This window comes from Anopheles funestus (genome assembly GCF_943734845.2).
Source record: "Anopheles funestus chromosome X unlocalized genomic scaffold, idAnoFuneDA-416_04 X_unloc_24, whole genome shotgun sequence".
NCBI lineage: Eukaryota > Metazoa > Arthropoda > Insecta > Diptera > Culicidae > Anopheles > Anopheles funestus.
The window spans coordinates 341,014-347,500 of NW_026045148.1; positions in this window are offsets into that span (position 1 = coordinate 341,014).

Sequence of the window (6,487 nt, forward strand, 5' to 3'; positions counted from 1 at the left end):
GAGTAGTGTGTGAATATCAAACCGGAATCTCAAAATAGCGGCCAAACCAAGAGTGCCAGGACTTTGGTTCCACGTGGCCGACCCCCGATTCTGGCCCTGGGCCCTGTGGCCAAATTTGGCATTCCTACATGCCAAGGGGGGGGAGTTTTTCGCGGGTCAGTTTTTGGTGAATAACTCGGTGAGTTCTTGACGGATTTTCAAAAGTGACGCATCAAAAGACGCGTCTCGCAGAGGCGCATCCAACAAAAATTTGAGCGAGTGTGTACGGTCGGAATAGCGGAAGTTGTATGCGGAAAACCGGAAGTGCGTTTAGGTTTTCTCATTTTTGAAGGACTACGTACAAGTAGAGTCGCGGAGTTAAGTGTCCAGAAGGCTAAGTGGGAACGACCCGCTTCGATTGAGTGGTCTGCCGTTCCGGAGAGACGATTAGTTCCGGAGTTATCTGCCTGCAAAATTCGGATTTCCATTTGAGGAAATCGCGTGACGTCACAAGGTGCCGTGACGTCACAGGAGTAGTGTGTGAATATCAAACCGGAATCTCAAAATAGCGGCCAAACCAAGAGTGCCAGGACTTTGGTTCCACGTGGCCGACCCCCGATTCTGGCCCTGGGCCCTGTGGCCAAATTTGGCATTCCTACATGCCAAGGGGGGGGAGTTTTTCGCGGGTCAGTTTTTGGTGAATAACTCGGTGAGTTCTTGACGGATTTTCAAAAGTGACGCATCAAAAGACGCGTCTCGCAGAGGCGCATCCAACAAAAATTTGAGCGAGTGTGTACGGTCGGAATAGCGGAAGTTGTATGCGGAAAACCGGAAGTGCGTTTAGGTTTTCTCATTTTTGAAGGACTACGTACAAGTAGAGTCGCGGAGTTAAGTGTCCAGAAGGCTAAGTGGGAACGACCCGCTTCGATTGAGTGGTCTGCCGTTCCGGAGAGACGATTAGTTCCGGAGTTATCTGCCTGCAAAATTCGGATTTCCATTTGAGGAAATCGCGTGACGTCATAAGGTGCCGTGACGTCACAGGAGTAGTGTGTGAATATCAAACCGGAATCTCAAAATAGCGGCCAAACCAAGAGTGCCAGGACTTTGGTTCCACGTGGCCGACCCCCGATTCTGGCCCTGGGCCCTGTGGCCAAATTTGGCATTCCTACATGCCAAGGGGGGGGAGTTTTTCGCGGGTCAGTTTTTGGTGAATAACTCGGTGAGTTCTTGACGGATTTTCAAAAGTGACGCATCAAAAGACGCGTCTCGCAGAGGCGCATCCAACAAAAATTTGAGCGAGTGTGTACGGTCGGAATAGCGGAAGTTGTATGCGGAAAACCGGAAGTGCGTTTAGGTTTTCTCATTTTTGAAGGACTACGTACAAGTAGAGTCGCGGAGTTAAGTGTCCAGAAGGCTAAGTGGGAACGACCCGCTTCGATTGAGTGGTCTGCCGTTCCGGAGAGACGATTAGTTCCGGAGTTATCTGCCTGCAAAATCCGGATTTCCATTTCCGGTTCGGTCAACAAACAAGGTTAGTACGAGTTGGACCCACAGGTGGCGCTAGTGTCGCCAGGAGAAATATTCCATAGCCCACCCCACTTGGACCATCTAGCTACAGGCGTTTTTCTGGAAATCGTGAAATATTTCACGAAATATTTCATGAAATATTTCAACCTTGAAATATTTCAAAAGAGGACAAAATTTCCTTTCTGGGGAGCTGCCGGACGCCCGGATCGGACAAGCGGTTCCGGAGATATAGGGGTCTAAAAAGTTTGATAAGTAGTTTGATAAGTGTTATCGAACTCCAACACCGACTTATCAAACTTTCGGCAAATTCTTCAAAGTGGGATATCTCGGTAACCCCTCGGGCTAGAGGGACGTCCGAGGTATCGTTGGATAGGTCTCGGAGAGGAGCATCTTTTCGTCACCCCCCCGCCCCTCCCATATCCACCCCCTCCCCCTCAGGAAGGAAAAACCTCCCCACGCCAAGTAGGACATCGGTGCGGGGTATCATTCGAAAGGTCTGGAGGAGGGGCGTTGAGTCTTCACCACTCCGCCCACCTCCCACCCACCCCCCACGCAGAGCAGCAAAGAAATGGTGATCACCCGAACGTCGATGCGTGCGGCGTCGGTGGATTCGCGCGCGAAGACAGGAGCGGCCTCGGGTGTTGAACCGAGGGTGGTTGTCCAGCGACTACCAATGTCTTCCTCATCAACGGCTTCGCCTGCTGCTGTAGAGCTGAAACTCCTGCAGGAGGCTCTGCAGAGTATGGAGCGGAAATATGAGGAGATGCGGAAGCAGAACGAGAAGCTGCATGAGGAGCTAATTCGAATGTGTCAGATGTTCGAAGAGGCTAAGAAGGAGGCGCGCCTAGAGGCCATTCGGCGCGAAGAAAAGGCGGATGCGGAGATAGCGATGCTCCGTGTGGCTCACCAGCGTGATCGTGATGCGCTCAATGAGCTCATCGCGCAGGTGATTGGACATCAGCGTCCAGGAGAGGCAATCCGGCAATCCGCAAGCCCGCCAACCCCCATGCCGCGACGTCCATTGCAGATGCATGGACAACGGCAGCTGGAGGAGCAACAGTGGCAGCAGCAGCAGCAGCAGCAGCAGCAGCAGCAACATCGTGAGCAGCGGCAGCAGCAGCAGCAGCAGCAGCAACAGCGTCAGCAGAGTGCAGCGACGGCTATGGTGGTGCCGTCTTCGGACCAGGAAGGCGACTCCTGGACTGAGGTGGTGCGCCGTAAGCCGGCACGCCAACCGGCGAGAACGCAGCAGCAGCAGCAGCAGCAGTGGCCGCAGCTGCCACAACAACGGGCGAAGGTCCAGCGACAGGCGGTTGCAGGACCATCGTCACAGCAGCCCCAACAACAGCAGGGGCAACAGGCCTGGCGTAGCCAGCCTGCAACACGGCGAGGCGGAGGGCGTCAACGGCAGCGCAAAATCAAGCCGGACGCAATTGAGATTGCTCCAGCCGAGGGACAAACCTGGACCGAGGTTTACCAGGTTGTGCGTGGGGCTCCAGAGATGGTGAAATACGCAGAGGCCCTCGGAGTCGGACGACGCACCACACGCTCCCGACTCGTTATGGAGCTGAAGGAGAGCGCGAACGCTGCAGAGGTGCTGCAGTGCATCCAAGACGTGTGCGCGAAGGCGGAACTGCCGGCATCAGCACGATTGGTGACTCCCACGGTCGACATCCGGATGGACGCGGTCGACCCTTTAGCGGAGGAGACACACGTGGCGAAGGCACTCTCCGAGCTATGCCAGCACACCGTGGAGGAGACTTCGGTTCGGCTGCGACCAGCGTGGGACGGCACGAAGGTGGCGATAGCGCGGGTGACAACGAAGGCGGCAGAGGAGCTGGACGGGAAGTTTGTCAAAATCAAGTACACGTCCTGCCTGATCCGGAAGGTGGCTCCAATGCAGACGCGGCAGCAACGTTGTTACAAGTGTCTGGAGATGGGACACGTCCGGGCAGCGTGCACGAGCGAAGTCGACCGCTCGGCCAGCTGCATTCGTTGCGGGAAGCCGGATCATCAGGCGAAGAGCTGCACGGCGGAGGTGTGCTGTGCCGTGTGCAGCGGTCCGCATCCGGTCGGGCATCTGACGTGCCGACGCTAAAGGTGCTGCAGATCAACCTTGGGCGGAGCAGGACAGCTCAGGACCTGCTGATGCAGACGGCTCGCGAGATGGATGTTCAGGTGGTGCTTGCCTGTGAGCTGTATCGGCCGCCTCGAGATGATCCGCGATGGGCTGTTGATGAGGAGTTGAGCGTGGCGATCGTCGCAACGGGGGCTTACCCCATCCAGCGTCTGTGGGGAAGCGTCGTCCCGGGACTGGTGGTTGCCACGATAGCGGGAGTTACGTTCGCCAGCTGCTACGTGTCGCCCAGCAGCGGTCTTGATGACTTCGAGGAGTTTCTTGGTGCGGTGGAGGTGTCGCTGGTGGGACATACAACATCAGTCCTGGCTGGGGACTTCAACGCCTGGAACGAGGAGTGGGGGAGTGCGCGCACTACCCGGAAGGGGCAGGAGCTCCTAAGCGTGGTGGAGCAGCTGGCGCTGCAGACGCTGAACCGTGGCAACGTGCCCACCTTCAAGGGCAACGGGGTTGCACGGGAAAGCGTCATCGACGTCTCCTTCGCCAGCCAATCCATTGTGCGGCCGGACTCATGGCGCGTGCTTAACCGCTTCTCCGGCAGCGATCACGAGTACATCGAGTTTCAGGTGGAGGTTCCGGGTCAACGGAACAAGCGACGTGGCCAGCAGCACCAAAGCCAAGCAGCAGCCAGTGACGGGACAGCCAGGCATGCCGGAACTCGGTGGAAGACGACGCAGTTCGTCCGGAAGAGCTTTGACATCGCCCTCACAGTCGGCCGCTTCGGACAGGTCGACACTCCGGAGGGGCTGGTTGGCGGACTCACTCGGGCGTGCGATGAGACCATGGAGAGAGTACACGGGGCTACCTTCCACCGCAAGCCCCAGGTGTACTGGTGGTAACCGGACATCGAGCGCTTGAGGGAAGAGTGCGAAGCAGCGGAGGCAGCCCATCGCCGGGCTCAACCGTCGGAGCGTGCTGCGACGTCTGCCGGACTGCAGGACTGTCGTCGTTTGCTGCAGGCCAGTATCCAGAACAGCAAGGAGAGCAGCCTTCAAGAGCTGATTGACGGCGTCGAGGCTGAGGTGTTCGGTCTTGGGTACAAGGTTGTGCGAGCGATGCTTCGCGGCCGGGCGCCACCGGAAACGGACCGCGCTGTTCTTGGTCCGATCGTCGACGCCTTGTTCCCGGAGCATCCAGCGTTCGAGTGGCCGGACATCGAAGCGAGCACCGCCTCACACGTCGCTCTGAGGCCGGTCACGAGCTCGGAGGTCCTGCTACTGGCTGAGCGGATGGCGTCGTCCAAGGCGCCAGGGTTGGACGGCATCCCGAACACTGCGGTAAAAGCAGCGATGCGGAAGCACCCGGAGGTCTTCGTGGACGTGTACAACCAGCTGCTCGAGCGAGGCGAGTTTCCTGCGTCGTGGAAGGAGGCTCGACTTGTGCTGATCGCGAAGCCGGGCAAGCAGCCGGGCGACCCGTCATCAAATCGTCCGCTGCTCATGCTGGGAGCAGTCGCCAAGGGGTTCGAGCGGGTGATCCTGGATCGACTGAACGACCACTTGGAGAACAGCGATGCTCCGCGACTGTCGCCAAGGCAGTACGGGTTCCGGCGCGGCCGTTCCACGATACAGGCCATCGAACGTGTGATCGAGAGGGGGCAGCACGCGAGGACGTTCCATCGCACCAACCAGCGGGATCCTCGATGTCTGGTGGTGGCAGCACTGGATGTCAGGAATGCCTTCAACTCCGCCAGTTGGGAGGCGATCGCGGCTGCCCTGCAGAAGCTGCAAGTTCCGGTAGCCCTCCAGAGAATGTTGCGCAGCTACTTCTCTGAGAGGAGGCTGGTGTATGAAACCAGCGAGGGACCAGTGCGGCGAACGGTCACGGCGGGCGTTCCACAGGGCTCAATCCTGGGCCCGACTCTGTGGAACGCCATGTACGACGGCGTGCTTCGGCTGGCGCTACCTGAGGGCGCTGAGGTGATCGGGTTTGCCGACGACGTCGTGGTGCTGGCGAGCGGGACGACACCGGAGGCGGCGACGCGTTTAGCTGAAACGGCGATTGGAATGATCAGCTCGTGGATGGCGCAACACCACCTGGAGCTTGCTCCGGCCAAGACCGAGCTGGTCATTGTTTCCACAATGCGGAGGGAACGCACCCGCGTTCCAGTAACGATCGACGGAGTGGAGAAGATGCCGACCCGCACGCTCAAGTACCTCGGGGTCATTCTTGAGGATCACTTGTCGTGGAGGCCACACGTTGAGCAGGCCACGTCGAAGGCGCTCCGTGTGGCGCAGGCCATCTCCAGGCTGCTTCGTAACCATGGCGGTCCTAAGTGTGCGAAGCGACGGTTGCTGTCATCGGTGGTGGACTCTACTCTCCGCTACGCTGCGCCGATTTGGCATGAAGCGGTCCAGCTTCGGGCGTGTCGTAGGCAGCTGAACCGGGTGCAGGGACTTTACGCACGGCCGGTGGCCCGCTCCTTCGTTACGGTGAGGAACGAGGTGGCAACGGTCCTTGCCAGCGTCATCCCCATCGTGCTGCAGGTGACGGAGGACGCTCGTTGTTACCAGCGACATCGGGCGACGGGAGCGAGTTTGCGGGAGCTGCGCATCGAGGAACGCGTTAATACTATAGCCGAGTGGCAGCGGCAGTGGGACCAGCTGGAACCGGAAAGCCGCTACACACGGTGGGCACACCGAGTTATTCCGGACTTGGCGGCATGGAAGAACCGGCGGCACGGAGAGATGACCTTCCATCTCGCGCAAATTCTCTCCGGCCACGGTTTCTTTCATGAATACCTGCATACCAAACATCTGGCGCCATCCGCTGACTGTGTCAGGTGCCCGGGAGTCGTGGAGAGTGCTGAACATGCGTTCTTTGACTGCCCGAGGTTCGCAGATG